This window comes from Euprymna scolopes, chromosome 33, assembly GCF_053919585.1.
Source record: "Euprymna scolopes isolate OS-2025 chromosome 33, ASM5391958v1, whole genome shotgun sequence".
In the NCBI taxonomy this organism is placed as follows: Eukaryota; Metazoa; Mollusca; class Cephalopoda; order Sepiida; family Sepiolidae; genus Euprymna; species Euprymna scolopes.
The window spans coordinates 16,405,835-16,430,872 of NC_136514.1; the positions used below are offsets into that span (position 1 = coordinate 16,405,835).

Sequence of the window (25,038 nt, forward strand, 5' to 3'; positions counted from 1 at the left end):
TCAGGGACATAAGCTACAGGGGTACTATGTGGGAAGTTGGGTAGCAAGATGTCGGTTCACGTTATACTTAAACTTCTGCATGTCAGTACAGTTGGGGGAGTAGGAACCCGGAAAGGAATTCCAAAGTATAACGGTTCTGGGGAAGAAACTACTGGAGTAGAAGGCTCTCTTACATCTAGGGATCTCAACTGAAGGGGTGGAATTTTGCTGCTTGTCGGATTTGTCGGATTTGTCGGGGGTATTTACGTCGAAGAGGTACAAGTGCTTGCAGTTCATCGGAACATTCACCGTTAAAGTACTTTATTTAATAATAGAATTGTTGTTTTGCTGTCTGTTTTTTTTTTCTTTCGGATTACCATAAACCTGACGCAAACATTAAATACACTTGTGTTAGGCAGGGAGAACTATAGATTTAAGTTTTACTTCTTGTTTGAAATCAATAAATATTTTTCATTTCATCATTAATACAAACATTTGAAATTAAGTTAAAAAAAAACAAACAAATAAAATCAACAACATCGATAAAAATAAATAGAATTGTTTTTGTCATCGAAAAATAGACATACATTTCAGATAACGACTCCGATACCCCAAAAAGATTTTACTTTTCCGATTCCCGATTCCTGACTGCGGTTAATCATGCAATAAGAAAATTCTTAGACATCACTAGGACGGTGACAATAGAATGTTCTTTTAATTTTTTTTAACTCTCAAGTATATATTCGATACAGTGACACACAGTCAATCAACCAAGAACCACGCCAGTCTATATAAAACATATAAGATATTAACGGATATATACTCAAGAGTCAAAATAATGAAAAGCTGTTGTTATGCTGTTGTCATAACCCTATTCATCCCATTCAACCATATTTTAAACGATAGAGTAACCCAATCGTCGAAAGATGCAACGCTATTTGAACAATTTTATCTGATGTCGCTTTTGGGTCGAACGTGGCATTTGAACAAAAATACACTATTTTTATCTATCGGACTAGGATTGAGATTTAGTATTTGTTTTATTTAAAGACTGTACAATTATATCCTGAATACAGCGTTCGTTTAAGACAACCGTAGAGTTAAAATACGAGGGACGTTCGAAAAGCAAGGTCTTTTATATTTTAACTAAAAAATTAAAACGTTGAAGAGCTACGAAGACGAGAATTGTACCTTCAAAACAAACGACCTTTAATGCGCTAGAAAATTTTCTACTTATTTACCATTATTCTCAATCAATTTTGCCACCGATAAAAGATGGCTGTGTGTGGGTGTCTGGAGCGCGTTTTGTCATACGAGGGTCGTTCCAATAGTAAAGCCTCCTATTTTTTAACTCAAAAAGTTGCAAATCTACGAAGACATTTTTGCCAGCGATGAACGATGACTCGATCGTAAAAGTCCGAGGTGCGCTTTAGTCACTCACGTCTATGTCACCACTCTGAAATCGACGAAGTCATCTCCTTACTGCGCTGGGATAAACTGCATATATTTGATAAACGTTTAATAGGCGCTGATAAATGTTGACGAATTTATTTTTTACTTCATGGACGAATTTAATAACGCAATGCTTGCTTCTGGCGCATGTCCACAACATAGGTAGCTTTCTTAGAGACTCACATAAGCGATACATGCAGCAGATAGATAATTCAAGTCAGTAATGCATTAGTTTAACCATCACAATTGGACAATTTGCGATTCTTTCTGATCCGTTCGTGCGGAATAAAAAAATAGGTGGTATTACTTTTGATACGTCCCTCGCATATTACAAACGTGTCCGAAGGTTTTGGATATACATCCGCCACTGTAACCAGATATACTCTGAAACTATTAACCAAAGTTATCCATATATTAATACCGTAATATCTTTAACGTATGTGTACACATGTTTCCAAATTATAAATTATTCGATCGGGAGATCCTATTTATTACAAAGAAGGATAGAAGGTGATAACTAGTGCTATGACAACTTTCTGTTTCTTTTCATTGTTTGAATCTCGAGTATATATCCGACACAGTTAGACACAATTAATCAACCGAAATTTATCACTCTACATAAAACATATAAGATATCAATGCATATATACTTGAGAATCAAAACAAGGAAAAGAATATGCTGTTGTCATAGCTCTAGTGATAACATACTACGGACATTTAATTAGGATATAGATATGCTAATTTAATGTTCGTGGTATGTTATCACCTTCTATATTAATTTTTAATAAATAGGATCTCGCGATCACCAAATATGTATATAAAAAAAACCCTATCGTTCTCAATTGCTCTGTTTCATAATAAAAAAAACGGTACTTGTGCATTTAACGAACCAGACGTAACTCAGCATTTGCTCGGCTTTGTCCGACGCATGACGTCAACAGCCGGATATAACCGAGCGTTGCCGATTAAGCAGACGAGAATTTCGCTATCAATTCGAAGAGTGTCACAACTAAAGAAACGCTTATTTGAAGAGAGTTAAAAAAAATTGTTTTAAAAAGATAACTGACGAAATAATAATGAATATTACAAACCTTGCGGACCAGCTCCAGACCCCAGAGGCTGCACTAAACTTTTGCCAGCAACGGAAATTGTTGGCAGAAGAGAAAAGGTGTTTATTTACATTTTGGCAAGGATTGTGTACTTGCAAAGAGAACAAGTCTTTCCGACGGTTACGGTTGGAGGTGTAAAAGTGTAACATGTCGTCGATGGACCTCCATTAGGATTGGGACCTTCTCAAAATCCCGACTAACCATCGCGTGTATCATAAAAATAATATACTTATGGGCGTTCGAGATGGCATCTACAAAAAATCTCCATCGCGAATGTGGGTTACGTTCTCGCCACACAATTGTGGATTGGAAAATTTGCTGCGTGATATATGCAGGGACTATTTTCTTAGGAATCCCCGGCAGATTGGAGGCCCAGGCCATACGGTAGAAATCGACGAGTCCGTTTTTAACCGCCGGCAGACTTGTGACACCGGTCTGGGTCTTCGGTGGATACGACCCCGCCGAAAAGGAGGGTTTCTTGGTCACTGTACCAAATAGGAAGGCTGAAACCCACCTTCCACTAATAAATAAAAAGGGGGTTGTATTACTGTACACATAGATTCGAAAAAGTTGTCAAAAAACAAATATATAACAAATATAATCAAAGGCAAGATAAGTTACTTTTCTATCAAACTTTTCTACAAATCCTTGTTTCTGGCGAAAAAAATGTACAAATAATCCTTGTTCCTGCCCCCCCTTTTTACGTTAAAAATTGAAAAAAAAAAACAGTTCAGACAAAAAAAAAAGTTAACAAAAAAAAACTTGTCTTATATGTATTTATTTTGAAAACAGAAAACAATTCCAAGCAATAATTAAAAAAAAATAAAAACATAAATGAACGGTATGTTTTTGCTTTTTATTTATTTAATTTTTTTGTTTCTACATTTTACAATTTCATTGTACAGTTATTTTGTTGTAGCGTTGTTTTTATTTTATCGCCAACGCTCGGTTTTATCCGGCTGTTGACGTCATGCGCCGGACAAAGCCGAGCAAATGCTGAGTTACGTCTGGTTCGTTAAATGCACAAGTACCCCCCCCAAAAAAAAACATCTACATTATTATTTGTTTCAGTTTTCCATAATAAAGTCGAAAAATACAAATTTGTCGTCTTAAAGAAAACAACACTACAGCCTTATTTTAAAAATTTATTGAAAAAATTAATTCAGGTAACGTTAGAATGTAGTAAAGCTGACAAGTATTCAATGTAGCTGCGATCAGGATGACTTTGATGTTGTGGGAGGTCATGTCGGTGATGTTCTCAACGTATGACCAAACGAAGTAGTCCAGCGGGTTCAGGTTGAGGGGACAAGTGAGAGAAGGGTACGAAGTCGTAGCATTCTTCTGAAGCCAAGCCTGGGTCTCTTTCGACTTTTTGGCCAACACTGAGTTCTGCTGCCACACCTAGGGTCTGGCAGGGGCAACCTGATTGCACCAGGGGATCACCACATTCTTCAGCACATCCAAGTACACTTTTGTGTTTACTTTCAAACCGACTTCGAATGATATGCCCTCACTTGAAACCACACCAAAAGCCGTAACCGTGGTCGGAAACATAGTTAAGCTGTGTCCACAAGCGTTGAACCAACCGGATTTGCATTTTGCGGATGCAGGCAATGGTCTTGTTGTCATAATTACGATCAGTGGAGAGCATGAGCTGTACAGCGGCACATCTCCAATCTCGCTCGTTGAACATCGTGTCACTTTTAGACATGATGAAAAGCTCCTATCGATGTTGGGATTTATTCATAACTGGCCAATTAGTAGATGGTGTCTATAAAAGTGAAATTGTCTGTGTATGTACATTTCGCTACCAAACTACTCTGTCAATTTAAAGTCTGCAGACTCGAGATTTGACGTAAGGGGTGTGGAGATTTGGAAAAATATTTTTAATCAGTTTTCGGCAAGAAAATTTGCTGTCAAGGTGTCAAAATTACACGATTAGACCTTTAAAGACTCTACCAAAGTCATCCATCAATTTTGGGTCTAAACACTTGAAATGTTAGATGTAGGTTACTTGGACATGGATCGAACTCGTTCAATTTAAAGTCTACATACTCGAGATTTGACACAAGGAGTATTGAAATTTGGAAAAATATTTTTAATCGGTTTTCGGCCAGAAATTTGTCTGTCAAGGTGTCAAAGTTCAACGATTTGATCTTTAAAAACTCTACCAAACTCCTCCGCCAATTTTGTGTCTAAGCACTTGAAATTTTAGATGTAGGTTACTTGGACATGTGTCAAATTTTTTAATTCAACTTAAACCCAAAACAATAAATGTTAAATAGGCAAATTGGAGTCAAAGTAAAAAAAAATTGACCTCTGTGGTCTCTACCAAATTACTCAGTTAATTTTGGGTCTAAACAATTAAAATTTTATCTAAACGGTATTCTAACATGCAGCAAGATTTATAATCAGGTTTTGGCCAAAAATTTGACTGCCAAGAGGTCAAAGTTTAAAGAGATGTCCTATGCAGACTCTACCAAACTCCTCCGCCAATTTTTGGACACTTGGAATTTTAGATGTAAGTTACTTGGACATGTGTCAAAATTTTCAACATATATATGCATATGCATATAAAGTTATGAACAGTAAAAAAGCCCGAGCAAAGCCGAGCTGAGCTGCTAGTAATTAATAAAGTACAATTAATTTCTAAGTAGTACTTGTTGCGTTAAAGGTTCAATCCTCACAAAAAGTGTTTTATTTGTGTTATTAAAAAATGTCTATGAATTCGTTGCTAACCTGTTACTTACACGTTTGTCATTCTAAACAGAAAAATTCATAGCAATATTATATTCGAAAAATGTACAATGACGTTCGATATTCAATCTGCGAATTTAACAATGAAAACAGGAATTCAAACGGAAAAATACTCTTTCAAACTGAAGTATGAAAACCTGATTGCCAGACTGACCACTCAATAAGCAGACGGAACCAGATCAATAGACACACAAGCGCATCTAAACACAATACTTACCTTCACTTAACTGTATTGATTTTTTATTTATTTAGGAGTCACCAATTATCAATGCCTGAAGGCCACTCGAGGATAAGAGTTAATGAATGTGATGTGTTAGTATAGTAATCTTTAATGGGTAGAATTTGATTATTTACGAAGACGGATCAACTTGTTTACATTGGATATCATGCCAGTGGAAGAGTGTTCCATAGACGAGCAGTTCTTGTTAAGAAGCTTTGTTCATGGTATCTGCGTTTAGATTTAAGCACAGAGTGGAGAAATCGTATATAGTGGTTGTAGCTAGTCAAGTGTATTTTTGCGAAAGTTTGCATTCCATTAAAGGTGTAAGCGTAACAACTTTGTAAATGGTAAGATCATTCTTCCGAACATACCGAACTGTAGACGAAATCATCTACCAATTTAAGAGCCAATAGCGTTTCAGGATAGCACATTGCTATAAAATCTGTGTAAATGCCACGTATAGCACTCTTGCCCGTCTTGACAAGCTACGGAATCGATTCCGTAATCTACCAAGGAAGAAACGTTTTCATATGTTTCTGAAAGGGGTATATTCGTTTGTAAAAGCTAAGTGATCCTGGCTACCAAGTAATACAATCTAGTAATGTTCCTTAATAAACAGTTGTTCGCAGTCATAGCTGGTAATATGCTCAAACTTAAGGCTTACGGCGTATGTTTCGACATCTCACTCGGGTTTATATACTAGCCCGTATTTTTAGCCTACACTAACAAAATAATATTCTTGTGTGAAGGAAACGGGATGTGTTAATAATTATTACATAACGCGGTATCATCTCTTCTGAAATCCTGATTTTCTCATAATATACATTGCATGTGTAAGATAGCTTTCTTTATACTTAATAAACAGAAATAGCTTTACTTTATTTAACTAACTGGGCTAGCTTTCCTTTTTTATTCAACTGTGGTTGCTTTCCTTTATTTAACCAACTGGGATAGCTTTCCTTTATTTAATAAACTGGGATAGCTTTCCTTTATTCAATCAACCGGGATAGCTTTCCTTTATTCAATCATCTGGGATAGCTTTCCTTTATTCAATCAACTGGGATAGCTTTCCTTTATTCAATCAACTGGGATAGCTTTCCTTTCTTCAATCAACTGGGATATCTTTCTTTTATTTAATCAACTGGGATAACTTTCCTTTATTTAATCAATTGGGATAGCTTTCCTTTATTTAATCAATTGGGATAGCTTTCCTTTATTCAATCAACTGGGATAGCTTTCCTTTATTTAATCAATTGGGATAGCTTTCCTTTCTTCAATGAACTGGGATAGCTTTCCTTTATTCAATAAACTGGGATAGATTTCCTTTATTCAATCAACTGAGATAGCTTTCCTTTATTCAATCAACTGGGACAGTGAAGAGGAGGAGACAACGGGAAGCGGTCCGTTGTCTTCTGAGTCCAAATCAAATCTCAACGATTCAGCTAATCTGATCACATGACTCACACGCAATCAAATCAGCTGATCTTTTACTTCCGGTCAACGTGTCTACATTATAATTCCACTCTCCCTCTCTTTCTCCCTCTCTCTATTCCTTAACATTCTCCCCCTCTCTCTCTCTCCCTCTCTCTATTCCTTAACACTAAGCGTGATTATCCAAAATGAGTGACAGACGGAATTTCTGATGCGTCGACGTATCTCACTGTTGCGCACTTCCCCTCAATCAATAATATAGCAATTTGACGTTCTGCCTTGATTCATGAAGAATGGTAAACCATTTTTCCTGAGTTCTTACTCGTGGAAATCTATGAACATATTTGGCAATGGTGCCACGACCGCCCCAGGAAAATATCCACTCGTAGGAGAGAGAAATCTATTTTTATTGGACAAACAACAGCGATCAATTGTTCAACTAAACTTCCGACGCTTTGGGCAAGGTGTCAACTCAACTGATAATGTCTGGTTTAGGGGATATATAAATAAAATAAGAACGGATACAATTTTGCAAACAATACGTTCACATTTCAAAATTGAATTACATGATACTACTACAACTACTACTGCTAATACTATTATTACTATTACTACTACTACTAGTAATAATAATAATAATAATAATAATACTAAAGCAGAAGCCGAACATACAGGAACTAGTACAGAAGTAAAACACAAGTGGTCAACACGTGGGACCATGAAAACTGGAACTTCAGAATTGAAAGTTACTCCACACCTGTGCCCCAGCACTGTGTGTGTGTGTGTGTGTGTGTGTGTGTGTGTGTGTGTGTGTGATTATAGGGCCAAGAGGATGAGATGAGCGAGGAGTGAAAACACTAACCAGACCGCCATTGTTTTGATCAACGGGGATGCTATAATTTGATTTCGGAATAATTCATTCTCAAATGCGTAAAATCGGAATCTTTGCTGATTTGAAATTTTCATTTTTAACATGTACTTACGAACATATAATTCATTAATTCTTCGGGTAAGAAAATTATTGTAATATCAAGTGGGAGAACTAGTACCAGTCCTGAAAATTGTGAAATGAATTGAAGAAAACTTAAAGTCAGAAAGACGATGTACACCATCCATTCGACTGCGATGATAGTAATAGGTGGAGTACGATGAAAAATCCTCAAGTGAGGAATCCAGTGTATGAAACCACATAGCTCATACCGACCACGGATAATTTAAAATAAAAATAGAACACAATTATAGCAGAAACCTTACAGGTAAATGCCAGAAATTCAAGAATTTATTACTTCCACATTCGAAATGATGGAAATATGCCCCATTTCGTACTAAACAAAAATATTGTGAGTATAAAATTACCTAGGAAATAATTTAAAAAAAAGCTTCAGGATTCTAATCGAAAGGAATAGGACCCGAAGAATACTCACTTTATTTACATCTCAGCGAGTTTAAAAGTTTAAAAGCAAGTTCACTAGGGTTAGCGTTAACAGGCAAACATGTCTGAGCAGACGTATTTGCATTTTCCGATGGATATGCTTCAGGCGATTAGCGATAAACTAACCACTTTAAAAAGTTAACGTAATGCCAGGAATAGTTGATTCCTAGACAGAACAGAATCGAAAATTAGATTCGCATTTTATGAGAATTGTTGCCGTAACTATTCACGGTTTTCTGCCTTAGATTTTGTGGGAACCAATTATTTCGCTGTTAAATATTGGACTCTATTGAATTCCTACACTTTACTGCCCAATGACTTCTTTGACTATATTTGATAAAATATTATTCTATCAAATTTTGCAACTTTTGTTGAAATTGCTTTTTTTCATTAGTGAATTTTCAAACAAACGTGAACCATTAACTTTTTACGATAGTCATTTTGTTTTCTTTCTGATGAGAACATCTTATCTTTGAAATTGCATGGATTAAGGTTCAGTTTTTATTTCTGTGTTAATTGCATGAACAGGTGATGATTTAATACATTTTTGAAAGTATTCCAATCTTATTTTAATCACTTATATATATATATATATATATATATATATATATATATATATATGTTTTATTTTTTATTAGCGTTTAATCTGTCTGGTTATATATGTTTCGGATGTTGGACCATGTTTACGATCCAACAGCCTCGTCAGACCTTACAGAAATGGTTGTTAATATTTGGAAGAAGTGTTTTAGAGGAAATACGAAAAAAGGGGGGGTAAGAGATAATAAGGGTGAGGGAGACGGGTATCGACAATATTTAAGTTTTGAAGGTTAAAATACATTAGATTGTAGTGTGTGTGGGGGGTAGCAGATTCAGGTAGGCGTGGGTGGAGATGCTTGAATATAGGGAGGTGGAGGGGGAGAGAGGATGGTAAAAAGGGGGGTATTAAGAGGAGCGGGGGAGGAAGTTTTTGGTTGTTTAGGCAGGTATATGAAATAGATGAGAGAGATAGAAAGAGAGGGGGAAGAGAGAGAGAGAAAGGATTTGTGTACGTGTCATATATGTTTGGCAAGTAAAAAGTTCCATTTAGAATGTTCGTAGTCGCTATAAGTCGAGTCGTTCGTTTTAGTTGACAATGAGTTGTTTTTAGGTAGTTACGGGTTAATACATACGCCAACGCACGCGCAAATACGCATACATACAGACACATACATATGTACATTTCTACACATCCACATACAGACACATACGCACATATAAACAATGTATATGCAGACATACATGCATCTATATGCAAACTTACACACACGCACATACACACACCTCATATACTCATATACATACTCATATATATACATATATACATATATATATATATATACGCATCTTTAGAAATCTGTTCATTCGTCTTCCTGTCGTGCCGTCCATAGAGTGTAGTGTCATCAGCATATATACCCATCTCAGAGGCAATTTTGTCGGGGAGGTCATTTATGAATATCAGGATCAATAGAGGTCCAAGGATAGACCCCTGGGGCACTCCCGCATTTATATAATATTGTTTAGATGTACGACCGTCGAGGACAACCCGGATTTTTCTCTTATCTAAGAAGGATTTAATTATGTTAAGTATTCTACCAGTGATACCGTATGATCTAATTTTCCTGAGGAGACCCTCATGCCATACCCTGTCAAAAGCCTTAGATATATCTAGAGCTACCGCTCTGCCCTCTCCCGCTTTGTCCAGTGAATAGTATATACGTTCAGAGATTACAGTTAGGATGTCTGTTGTGGAACGGGCTTGTCTAGCATAATCTAAATATAAAATATAGCATAATAAAAACCTAGCATAATCTAAATATAAAACATAGCATAATAAACACCTAGCATAATCTAAATATAAAACATATCATAATAAAAACGTAGCATAATCTAAATATAAAACATAGCATAATAAAAACCTAGCATAATCTAAATATAAAACATAGCATAATAAAAAACATAGCATAATAAAATACATAGTATAATAATAAATATAGCATAATAAAAACCTAGTATAATCTAAATCTACACATAGCATAATAAAAACCTAATATAATCTAAATCTAAAACATAGCATAATAAAAACCTAGCATAATCTAAATATAAAACATAGCATAATAAAAACCTAGCATAATCTAAATATAAAACATAGCATACTAAAAAACATAGCATAATAAAATACATAGTATAATAATAAATATAGCATAATAAAAACCTAGCATAATCTAAATATAAAACATAGCATAATAAAAACCTAGCATAATCTAAATATAAAACATAGCATAATAAAAAACATAGCATAATAAAATACATAGTATAATAATAAACATAGCATAATAAAAACCTAGCATAATCTAAATATAAAACATAGCATAATAAAAAACATAGCATAATAAAATACATAGCATAATAATAAATATAGCATAATAAAAACCTAGCATAATCTAAATATAAAACATAGCATAATAAAAACCTAGTATAATCTAAATATAAAACATAGCATAATAAAAACCTAGCATAATCTAAATATAAAACATAGCATAATAAAAACCTAGCATAATCTAAATATAAAACATAGCATAATAAAAACCTAGCATAATCTAAATATAAAACATAGCATGATAAAAACCTAGCATAATGTAAATATAAAACATAGCATAATAAAAACCTAGCATAATCTAAATATAAAACATAGCATAATAATAAACACATCATAAAAAACAAATCTTAATAAAAAATATAGCTTTTTAAAAAACATAGAGTAATCTAAATATAAAACATAGCATAATAAAAAAACACAGCCTAATAATAAACATAACATAATACAAACAATAATCATATAATATTAAAAAACATAGCACAATCTAAATATAAAACATAGCATAATAAAAACCATCGCATAATAATAAAAATAGCATAATACAAAAACATAGCATAATCTAAACATAAACATAGCATAATCTAAATATAAAAAATAGCACAATAAAAACATAGCATAATCTAAACATAAACATAGCATAATCTAAAAATAAAACATAGCACAATAATAAACATAGCATAATAATAAACATGGCGTTATAAAAAACTAGCATAATCTTAATATAAAACATAGCATAATAAAAAACATAGCATAATCTAATATGTTTTATAACTTAGCATAATAATAAACATAGCATAATAAAAAATATAGCATAATAAAAAACATAGCATAATCTAAATAAAAAACATAGCATAATAAAACATACCATAATCTAAATATAAAACATAGGATAATAATAAACATAACATAATAGAAAACAGGATAATCTAAATATAAAACATAGCATAATAAAAACATAGCATAATCTAAATAAAAACATAGCATAATAAAAACATAGCATAATAAAAACATAGCATAATAAAAACATAACATAATCTAAACAAAAGACGTAGCATAATAAAAACATAGCGTAATAAAAAACATAGCATAATAAAAACATCGCATGATCTTAATAAAAAACATGGCATAATAAAAACATAGCATAATAAAAACATAACATAATCTAAACAAAAGGCGTAGCATAATAAAAACATAGCGTAATAAAAAACATAGCACAATAAAAACATCGCATGGTCTTAATAAAAAACATGGCATAATAAAAAACGTAGCATAATAAAAAACATAGCATAATAAAAACATAGCATACTCTAAATAAAAAGCATAACACAATAAAAACATAGCACAATAAAAACATAGCATGATAAAAACATAGCATGATAAAAACATAGCATAATAAAATATAGCATAATAAAAAACATTGCATAATAAAAACATTGCATAATCCAAAAAACATTGCATAATAAAAAACATAGCATAAAAAAACATAGCATAATCTTAATAAAAAAACATAGCAGATTAAAAACATACCAGAATAAAAAAACATAGCATAATAAAAAACAGCATAATAAAAAATGCATAACATAGAGTATATTGAGAGGAAATCGAGAGTCGATGTAAAAGAATAAGAAACATGCTACACGAAAAAATAAAATACAAGAAGAAAAACATACATTCATACATACATGTATACATACATGTATACATACATATATGTATACATGTATCGTGAAACACAATTAACATTATAACATGTGTTATGAAGACTGTCAAGAAGCAATGAACTGATTTTATTACTAAAATAAAAACACCCCGTTCTAGTTTAGTGAATTTTCAAACTAAGGACCAATAAAAATCATGGGCAATGCAAACCCTGATTTTATGTTACAATGATTTCACCGCCCTTGTAAAATGTATTTTTACATTTACACTGTAGTCTTGCACAACCAAGCTGAAAAACTTCAACACTTTTCAGTGAAATTTCTGAAAAACAAACCCACATTTACACTATTTACGTTCACCGATTTCTTCGTCTTGCAATGCATTAAAACGTTTCTTTCAAACAGTTGTAAAATACGTTGAAATTCCATTATTTTTACAAATGAAAAACCAAAGAAAGAATACTTAAAGAAATAAATTTTTGTCGAAAAATTTATAAAATGGAAATATCCAATAGAATATATATTAAAAACAGTTTTATTTGGATTTAATTATCCATATTTTATTGTGAAAACTTTTGTTTTATCCCTTGTTTTCTCTTATTACAGCAGACAGATTTAATTAAATTCTTGTAAATTATTTTTTGGGGGAGGAAGGTTTCAGTAGCAACGAGGGATAGCTCGTTTTTGAAGAGATTAGTAACAGCAGTAGCCGAAAAATACGCATATGCAAATTAGAAAGTGTAAGAAAAGGGAAAAAGATAAAAATGTACCACATGGTAAAGAGAAATTAAAGTACGACGTCGATGAAAAAGGACGTGTGGCGTCTAGAACGAGAACAGGCCGGTGGTGACCAACAAGTGGTCGAAGGAAGGAGAAACGCAACCAGGTAAAACGAACAGGTAGAAACGAGATACTTTTTGGTGCCGAAAGTAATAAACGACTTTGTTACAAAAATGGCGACCTCGAATTGTTGACTTATTTCTCTCCTTTCCTTTGTTTGTTTGTAACGGAAACGTCACAAACGGTCTATAACTTTTGCTAGTTTATAAGGGGATAAAATGTCTAGCATTATATAATATCTGTCTCGATAAAATTACAAAAGTATTTTTCCAAGAACTTTATAGTTGTAACTTTTTCATCCACACACTACAGGGATTATTTGTATTTAATTAATGTTGATTGCCTGTGTAATCTGTCGAATTCAGCTTAAATAATACGATTTTCTTTTAGTAATATACTCATAATCGAGACTTGTATATTTTGTTGGTTTCCATGGACAAACATTGTTTTTTTGTTCATGACTTATTTTTTTCGCAAGGACCCGTGGCGCAGTGGTTAGAGTATATGGAAAAATAAGTTGCAAAAGTGATATTCTCCTGAAGGTTGAAGGTTCAATTCTCAGTGTGGTGGACCGAAAAACACAATGGCGAATTACTTAGAACCTCTATCCAGTTATGGCTGGCGGAACAAGAGCATTCTACCCTCGTGAAGTAAATAGAAGGTTCTGTTCGAAATTTCGCCCAAATTCCCGTGTGCGACAGAAAAATTCTCACGTTCGACAAGATACACATAAAGAAGGTCGGATGTTACATCGATCAAAATAGTGTAACTCTCAAGATGAGAACGCTAGTACGATGTATCCAAATAATATGATTAATCAATCCTCATCTCAAAAATTAAGAAACAATTTTCTTGTAAAAAAACACAAAAAAAATGATAGACTAACAGGAATCCCACAAAAACCTCTTTACAGACTTCTCTTATTTTTATCTTGGAGAAATTAAGTCATAATCGTCCATTCCTTCCTTTATTAGGAATAGATCATCCCGTGGATATTTAGCGCAATCCTACTGTTTTCGTAATTTTATTTGTCGTTGGTGTCTTTGGATCTAGACACCGGAATATTAACTTAATAAACACTTTGATTCGTCGGGCTTTATCAATTTGGCATACTTACAAAATGCCTGACGAAATTAGAATTTATCAAATCATCCCTTATTAAGAGCGTATATCCAGAAAACATTTTGTTTGATTTCTTCCAAGAGAAACGTATTAAGTATTATCGTGGTAAATACTTTGAACGAGCAAACTGTCCTCTTTACCTTAAATTGACTGGCTAAACTAGGTTCTGATTTTCTTATCAAGTTAACCACACAGTGACACGATGTTTACTCCCGGTGAATGTACGTGTCTTGCTAAACATTGAATATACATCAGCTAATTCTCGTAAGAAGAACGCCCCCTTTACCATAAAATGGGTTCTTGGATTTATAATTACACGTCGCATAATTACGATCCCAAAGCCAACCGAGTTCAAACCATTTTGGTGATGGCTTGATTGCTATAAGCTGATGTATACTAACGGTCCTGTGCAACTCTAGAGTGTCGACCACCTCAGGCTTTATTTTGACTCAGTCATACATACCGGAGATTGCTGAAAGCACTTTTTTCAAGAACAAGTGCTCTTTCCTGTGATCTATTAATCCTACTTTCTGACCCTTGTGTCACATCTCGCAGTGAACAGGATGATAAGTAGGATTATTGTGAATTATTACATACTATCTATAAGTGAGTAATGTCTTTCTGTATAGAGATTTCTCAAGATAACCTAGCTAGATGATACTTCCTCCTATAAATAAAGTCTCACTAAATATTTAAAAAAAAAACTCACAGCACCCGTGTAAATCCACGGAACAAGATAAAATATTTAATCAACAAATATGCTTTGATAAAGCTAATATTTTTTGTATAGTTTTTTGAACAGAAACAAAAATCAATAACACGCGGCAAATATGAGTTTATTTACATTTCTCTCAAAATAGTCTGTATTGTATTTTAACTATAGAAGTCTACATACATGAGATAAACTAGTAAAAATTAATAAATACTTAGAAAGTAATATTGTGCTACATAGTTCAATACAAATAATAAAATCATATTGCTAGAAACAATCTTTACTTTACTTTTTAAGTCCAGCACTTTTTGGCAGACAGTGTTCTTCTTTTGTTTGCCCTGTATATTTCTAATATAATCCCGTTGACACACCGATTCTCGTCAGATCACCGAAGTTAAGCAAAGTTGAGCTTGGCTAGTACTAGATAGGTGACCATTTGGGAATTCTAGGCACTGCGTGTGCTCTCCGCTTATCTCGGCATTGTTTCCAGTCGTCCTGAACCTCCACTTGCCACTGGTATTTATCAATGTCGACTCAAGAGAGGTGTGGTTAGGGTTTGCGCAACTCTTGCCACAAAAATCTCACGCGCAGGCACCCTTACAGTTGGTATCCATAGTATTTCAAGACTGAAGGAAGCCATATTTCGAATAATTTTTGATTGCCCTTGTAAAGCAAAATCTCGCGTATTTGGCTTTTTAGAAGCAGTTTGTTCTGCAAAAATTGTATTTCGCGTTTTTCAAAGCGTAACGTACGGAATAAATAAGGCTGAAAGAAGCGGCATATTATAGAGATAAAATAATACCCAAAGTCTACATCAATAATCTCCCAAAAAACATACTAAAATCTTTCGTTGACATCTATGCTGATGACACGACCATCTATGGCAACACATCAAAGGCCGTAAATAATGATGTTCTCTCTGATTCTCTCTCCTCTGATCTTGAGCGCGTGGCACAGTGGGGAAAGAGGTGGCTGGTTACCTTTAATGCATCTAAGACCAAGCTCCTATCTCTACATCATAAACGCTCTGATCCCCATCTGGCATCAATTGAAATGGATGGCTCTCGTCTAAGAGAGACCCCAGGATTTGATAAGCTCCTGGGTTTGATCTTTACACCTGATCTTAAATGGAACACATACATCAAGTCTGTGGCCAAGGTAACTGGGAAAATGGTGGGATCCTTCTACCGCTCCAGAAGATATCTCGCTAATGATGCAATTCTCTATCTATATAAGAGCCAAATACGTCCGAAGATGGAGTACTGCTGCCACATCTGGGCGGGGGCTACAAAAAAGCAGCCTATCCTGCCTTGACGGAGTAAAAAACAGACTCCGTGGCTTCGTGGGGATGCCCTTTTCTCTACCCTGCAACCTCTTTCCCACAGAAGAGACGTAGCGAGCCTGTCGTTGTTCTATCGTTATTTCCATGGCAGGTGCTCGTCTGAGCTCCATTCTCTGGTCCCCCCCTCGCCAATCTTTCTCAAAAAACACCCGACTAGCTGAAACCATCGTCAATAATTTTCCCCACTCCCTATCTGTGCCTAAATAAAACGTAGATACCATAAACAAAGCTTCTTTCTTAGAACTGCACGCCTGTGGAACTCTGTTCCGCTTGCCTGTTTCCCCCCCGACTTCAACCTGGATGTCTTCAAGTCCAACACAAACAAATTCCTTATGAACCGCCCCCCTAAGTAATGACAACTTACCAATTCTCCAATACTATTGCTACACTATCCCTTTGATTACTGTACACACAATAACCCTTATCCCTGAGTGGCCATTGGGCCTTGATTAGTGGTGAACTCCATATAAAAAAATGCTTTTCACCTTAGGGTTGGGATTTACGTGTAATGCCAACTGATACCACTAGGTGGTCTGCATTTCCAAGTTGACTGTGGTCAATCCTTGGGTACTATGGTGATAGACTAGGTCTATAATGAAGCCTGCTGGTGTTCACGATCTGATAGGCAGGTTGGGGCAATTACTGCCTGTGTGGAGGAATGGGCTATAGAGAAGCTATGTCCAGCGTTCAGCTGCATCTGCGTAACCGAAGAAACTAAGCTAATTTTATGGAAAACATTAAAGTCACCAGCATTACTATCTAAGAAGGCTGCTACATCTATATTATTAGAGACATGATCGATTAAGGTACAATTCTTGTTCGTAAGAGAACAGTAGGGAAATATAAGTAACTAACGAAATGACGAAAGGCTAGTCAAAAGCACATAAAAGCCTGGTCATCCGATTCAAGACGTTGCTCTCCAATTAAAGGAAAAGGGCTATGAATATAGACCCCAAGACCGTGCATATATCTATCCGTATAAGGCATTAGTCTCGTGGGGTGTTTTGTCACCCCAATTTTAAATCTTCATAATTCCTTACTGGTAAGACTTTTTCATTCCCCAAGTACTCTCCTGACTACGTTAGGGCATAGCTTACGTGGTATAGCGCAGTGGTATCTCATTTTTCCTTGAAGGTAGACATCGCTTTGTCCTGGGGTGTACAGTTACTCCAGCTGACTAACGTAGGTATAATTATATGTTTTTAATATTTTTGTATTTTTCCAGTTGGAATAAAAATTGTTAGATATAAGCGCATATTATTTATCATTAGGCTACTCTGTAATATTTCATATGGAATTAATACGTTTTTTAATTTTCTTTATCATAAGTTTTAATGGGATTATTATTTTATTTACAATTTATTACGCTTTCAGTCTTGTAATTATGAGCTTAGCTAATGTAATATTTAAATTTTTCCTTAGATTTATAATTTATTTTATTGCATTATTTATATATTTTAATAGGATTGCGTTTGTGTTATTTATTTTGTGTATAACGCTTACATCCGAGTGACTGTTGTTTAATTGTTATGGACTTCCATTTTTTTTAATAAATAGTTTTACCAAGAATTCTTCATACGTTTTGATTGTTGCTTCGATTATATCTGATGACATTCAAGTTATTTTTTCTTATAATAAATTTTCCAAGAATTTTTCATAACTTGAGTTCCTTCAGTTACAGCAATATATATATATATATATATATATATATATATATATATATATATATATATATATATATATATATACATATATGTATATATATATATAATATATATATTCATAAGTTGTGGTTTTAGTTTTGATTCAATCTGATGAACCCAAGTCATATGACCATCAACAAATGGGCAACATCAATATATTACATATGAATGAGTCCTCTGTGGAATTTCCACTGGTTCCGCTAGTTTTATATCAATATCAACAAGATACACGTGATTCAAGCTGTTCAACAGGGACTGTAGATATATCCTGAATCAGCTATAATAATAATAATAATAATAATAATAATAATAATAATAATAATAATAATAATAATAATAATAATAATATAAAAAAATTATTGGGGTGTATAAACACCTCACGGGACTAACAATGTTTGTAACACCCAGGTGACTAACGAAGGGTTAACAGACGAAACAAACAACCGACCAGAAGAAAAAATTGCAATCGAGGAAGAAGTGTGGTTTTGTTTTTTATACTAAACGTCAATCTTTCTCTCCTCAGTCAGTGGATTAGAGTAATCCTTCTGGACTAAGACAATCCAGAGTTGTCTTCTTGAGAATTGCTAGATTTTCCCCATATTAGAATTTGACTTTGTTTCTAACCGTTCTTCCGTTGAGAGCCATTATAATAGGGACATCGTTTGGAACTCTCGCGATTTAAGGCGGTATACGATACATCTATTTAGATGTGGGTGTATAAACTGGAGTAATAAAATGGAATGTCACACATAGGGTTAAGTACAGAGTGGAAAGTTTTATTAAAAATTAAAATTTTAAAATTAGGTTGACGTGTATGGGTAATGACGTTACGAGAGAAAATCTTACATGACAGAAAATCTGCAAGAGGAAAATTCAACCCGTCTTCATGTACATTTAAAAATTAATGTAGGATGTAAATCAAAAGTCAGAGTTATTGTTTGTACTTTCTGCTTCTATTCTTCCATCCAATAAGCGAACAAGGGAGAACGAAACAATCTATCTACGATTCCTATATAAACACTTGTGCGAATGTTGCTATTTCATGAGTCAGCAGTTACGTATCAATGGATGTGACGAACAGATGTTTCGGTTACGAAGAAGACGACGGATTATCGGCTCGGTCATAAAGTGGCACTTACCTATAAAACATTTATATTACTTTCATAGAAAAGAGTTTTGCATAATTATATAGTTTGTTTGGCATATACTGAATTCCATAGTGTAACAGAGCGCGAAAGCGCATATAGAAATGCCGAGCCGTGTGCGAAGCGACGTCCCGGTAGTGGAAAAGAAAACTACTATAAAAAGAACGTACACACACAGGCGACGTTCGAGAGGACAGAGATCAGATAGAAAGAACACGATCAGGTTTTATTCGGGGAAGCACCTCGAAATACTGTTGTTGTTACAACACGAAAAAGTGAGTTTCGTTTTTTTTTTTTACATAGGAATCACCATTTATCAAGGCCCAGAGGCCACTCGAAGGTAAGGGTTACTGATTGTACGTTAGTAAATTGGATAATATTGTATTAATCGTTAGTAGTGGAAATTGGTAAAATGGATTACTTAACAAATTAAATTTCAACAAGAATTTGTTTACGTTGGACTTGAATCGACCTAAATTGTAGTCGGGGGGAAAGCAAGCAAACGGAAGAGAGTTTCACTTTTTTGTCAGTCTGATAGTATTGACCAGACACATCATCCCTTAACTTACAGTGATCTTACAAGAATCGGATTGTGAACTTAATTCCGTCGAATTGAACAGTTTTGTGATTAATTCATGTGACGATGCTATGTTTTTTTTTTATTAGTATTAGACTTTAACACAACATGTTTCTATATAGAGGAAACATTCCTGCGATAACGTGTTCCACAGGTGTGTTTTATGTTCGTTCAATAAATGGTTGCGAAGTGCGTAAACTGATTCCTGCAAACTTTATGAAAAAATCTATATAAATAAAACAGTAGATATATGTACGTGTCTGTCTCTGAGAAAATATTTAACCGATAAACTCTTAAACTGCATGCCACATAATCCTGAAATTTACAGGAAACAGTAATCATACATCCAGGATGGTTTATTTCGAGTAAAATCTTTGTTTGGATGGATGAATAACGTGTACAGAAATATATCGGCAAGTTGAAATGTAAAATGCTCATTTCAATTTACCGACAAAATTCTGTTACTGATGAGCATGCGCAAATCTATTCATAGCTTGAAGTGGTCTAATTATTTTTCTTATTTTCTCTCGATGAATCAAACGGTAGGGAATGCGGCTGGGGCGATAAATGTTTTGGTTTCGGTGATAGATGATAGCAACCAAATTATTTTTTTAAAAATCTTTGGAAATCGGTACTCTATATTACGGACAATAGAACATTTTATAGAGAATTGTAACAATAGATATAAAAAAATATGCATGAATGAAAATATATTTAAACGCATTTTATGTCTGCTTCCTCTCGAGTGAATGAATAAACAAAGGACTGTTCATAAGAAAATTCCAGGGTTACTTTTAATCGTTAGTAAAGGCCCGGGGCGGACATGTACAGACGAGAAACATGATGTCAACGTGTTTTTCGAATTTGATAAGGAAACTGGAAACGATCGTGATATAGTAATTTGAAGTAGAGAATGGATAAGTAAAAAAAAAAAAAAAAAACTCTTTAATAAGTATATTGTTTAAGAAGACAATGTAGCTTGATGTATATTTTTACTCGGAAATGTTTACTGTGAGCTACGCAAACAGTGTGAAACGACACGCCAAGAAAATCTTTCATATAAACATACATTTAAACACGCACTAAATGTCACACATGTAGAGAAAAGTGAAGAGGACTTGGATACATATTAGACAGAACTTGAATGCTTACTGGAAAGAACTTGAATGCTTACTGGAAAGAACTTGAATGCTTACTGGAAAGAACTTGAATACTTACTGGAAAGAACTTGAATGCTTACCGGAAAGAACTTGAATGCTTACCGGAAAGAACTTGAATGCTTACTGGAAAGAACTTGAATGCTTACTGGAAAGAACTTGAATGCTTACTGGAAAGAACTTGAATGCCTATTTGCCACTATCATCGAGTGTTTAAGGTCTCTCTGTTCAGAAGTTTGTCAGGAAAACCTGTATGAGTATACTTTTACCTACAATAACATAGGATTCGAAGCCCAAATAAGATCCCTTCAGTATGCCTAAACTATATTGACTTAAACGAGAAATACTGCATCTTCTCCAAGTGATGCTTTCTATAGTAATATCATTAAGCAAGACACTCTAACAGACTAGATAAATTATTCGGCTGGAATACGGTAATGCCAAGAGATCACAAGAAATATATATTATAACCAGGATAATGGCAACAGCATATTCTTTTCATTGTTTTGACTCTCGAGTATATATCCGACACAGTTAAACACAGTTAATCAACCGAGAACGACACCACTCTATATAAAAGCATATAAGATATTAACGGATACACACTCGAGAGTCACAACAACGAAAAAAATATGCTGTTGTCATAGCCCTAATTATAATAGAGCTAACTGGTCAATTAGTGTTTCCGTTTAAATGGACAGTAAGAATATTGAAAAGATTTGCCGGTTGAGGGGTTTAGGAAATTTCAAGAAAATGTCTAGTATAAAGTAGAATGCTCCATTCCGAAGAAGACAAACAGATGAGAAAATTCGACAGAGCGAGCAAGCTAGAGAGCGAGAGAGAGAGGGAGAGAGAGAGAGAGAGAGAGAGAGAGAGGGATAAAGGAGGTAAAACTTGAGAGAGGCATACGTCTATACACGCATATACGCATTCAGAATTGTACAAAAAATCTAAATATTGCATCAACATATATTCATATCAGCATACCAACATTTGCAGACCCTTTAACATGAAGCCACATACAAGCACATACTAAATTCTAAGCGCAATTATTCGCACATTCAAATAGAGTTTGAGGCGGTGAAAAAACAAAAACAAAAACAAAACAAAAAGCGTAAATAAGCAAAACAATAATTCACAAGAATAACACGGATGTAAGCATAACACAAATATTTTCATATTAACAAAATATCAAGTACAAAATCGTTGACATATATATTCCACAAAAAACACATAAATATTAAAATGCACAATCAGATAGACATGCACGCACAAAAGCACACACACACACACACACACACACACACACACACACACACGCACACACACACACACACACATATATATATATATATACTAGTAGAATACCCACCACATAAGATGTATATGCAATAGGTTTAGTTTTAAACGAATTTATTTTTACTTTGAGGTGTATGGTTTCAGTAGAACAACTATAAATAGTAAGACTAACAATTTATATATATAGACAGACATATATATATATATATATATATATATATATATATATATATATATATATATATATATATATATATAATCACACATTCCACATCCATTTGACTTGATTCGTGTTCCATAATTCGTAAGGATTTCAATATTTTAGGATTTCAACAAATGCATTATTGACGCTCAAAATTGCGGATAAATCCATTACAAATATTACATGATTGAAAATTAGATAATAAGCGATTCGTTTATCTATTAAAATTTTGCATTTAACGTAGTTTAAAAAGTTTTTGTGGGCGGGCGTGTTTTGGTTCCACTTATATCCTAAATCGAATGTTTACAAAAACAAGGCCGATAGCCATTAGTCGCGTGCTCTCGTGTAATGAATGAATGCGTGAATGTAGGATTGACATAAATTCTTAAAGATAAACTAAAATGACTGGTTGTAAAGTGGGTTATCATTTTACATTAAGTTAATACAGAAAAGTGATACCCCACTTTATATCACAAAGTTACAAACATAAGTACAGCATGTAGTAGGAACAGATACTACACTTTGATCTTGGCCAAAAGGCCAAAAAAAGCTGTATTTATTGCTCCCCCGCCGAACAAATTAGGCACAAGGCCGATTTTTAATGTGAGGAGTGAAGGGGAAATGGCGACCAACTCCCCGGGGAGTAGGGGAGCTGGATAGTGACAATTGGTATGAATACATACATATATACAAACTAAGCCCTTTTCTCTTCCCTGCAACCTTTCTCCCACATAAGAGACGTTGAGAGCCTGTCTTTTTTAACGTTATTTTCATGGCAAGTGCTCGTCTAAGCTTCAATCTCTGGTCCCCCCCCCTCGCAAATCTTTCACGAAAAACACCCGTCTAGCTGAATCCACTGCCAATAATTTTCCCCACTCTTTATCTGTGCCTAAATCCAAACGTAGATTCCATGAGCAGAGCTTCTTTCTTAGAAGTGCACGCCTGTAGAACTCTCTTCCGTTACCTGTTCCCCCCTGACTACAATTTGGATGACTTCAAGTCCAACATAAACAAATTCCTGATACTGATGGCTACCATATATATATATATATATATATATATATATATATATTTGTAGTCATCGACATACATACATAGTTGCGTTGTATCACAACTCATCAGTGCCGCTAGACTAGCATCTCTCCCAAGCCAAGGATTGAACCTAGAACTGTCGTGTTGACAGTCGGCAGTTCTCCCACTCGTCCATGGAATCGACGCCCGTAAATAACTCGTCGGAATGTCTATTTTAAATAGACACTCGTCACCACTTTTATAGTGCTCAAATCGCCTGTTCGTAAACAAACAAACAACGAGCTTCGCATTTTCAGCATTCAATTAAGTAGCGGGTGAGATTATTTACGACAGTGCTCTACCCAAAGAGGGGGCCTTAAAATATATTTGTAGTCATCGGCATACAGTCCTGTTTCGTTGTATCACAACTCATCAGTGCCGCTAGACTAGCATCTCTCCCAAGCTAAGGATTGAACCTAGAACCGTCGTGTTGACAGTCGGCGGTTCTCCCACTCGACCATGGAATCGACGCCCGTAAATAACTCGTCGGAATGTCTATTTTAAATAGACACCCGCCACCACAATCCAAACTATGAAACACTCCACCCTGATCTCTTAATCTCTGAGCCTATATATATATATATGTGTGTGTGTATGTGTGTGTGTATATGAATAGATATATGATATCAAAAGTTAAGTGATAAGGGTGGACAGTTGTATTTTCTCGATTCTAGCTGGTGGCACCCAAGTCATAGTTTGGGTATCCCTTCTATATATTTGCTTCAATTCAATAATCAATAGATAATTGTCTTAATAATAAATACGTAATCTGCATGAATTATGTCATCATATTACAACTTCCTTACGATCGGGCAACGCCGGGCGGTCTGCTAGTCTATAAATAAACCTAACATTTTGTGACTACTTTATACGTACAATTTTATTTTATATCTGCAAAAATGTCCATGAAGACCTCTGACATTTGGAACATTAATTCCTAATAAGTCTCGCCATATAAAAAGGAAAACATGTCAAAAATGATTCATTTTTTAATTCCGATCAATAGATCATCCTTATTGCCTTTCCAGTTAAAATCGTTTTCCTTTTTACTCTCGGTCTACTCTCTATCACTCACACACAAACCGAAAAATATATAAATATATAAATATATAAATATACTAGCAGTTGAGCTCGACTTTGTTCGGGCTCTACGTACTATTCATAAATTTATGTTCATATATATATATATATATATATATATATATATATATATATATATATATATATATATAAAATAAAAAGGAACAAACCGTATTATGTGTTCATCAACGTTTTGTCTTTATTTCGAGACTTCCTCTGGATGAATGAGATTAAGAAACCAAAAAATATACCAGTACAAGATATTTGAAAATGTTTCACGTGCACAGTGTGACGCAGTTCTATTTTAGAGAAACGGAAAATTGATGTTGGAAAT

General features: G+C 34.3%; 1 pseudogene; it reads right to left on the reverse strand.

Annotated features, from left to right (window-relative positions):
* Nucleotides 1-22,968: 22,968 nt before the first annotated feature.
* LOC145258549 (U2 spliceosomal RNA) lies at nucleotides 22,969-23,105 on the reverse strand (annotated as a pseudogene).
* Between the last annotated feature and the right edge of the window lie 1,933 nt (nucleotides 23,106-25,038).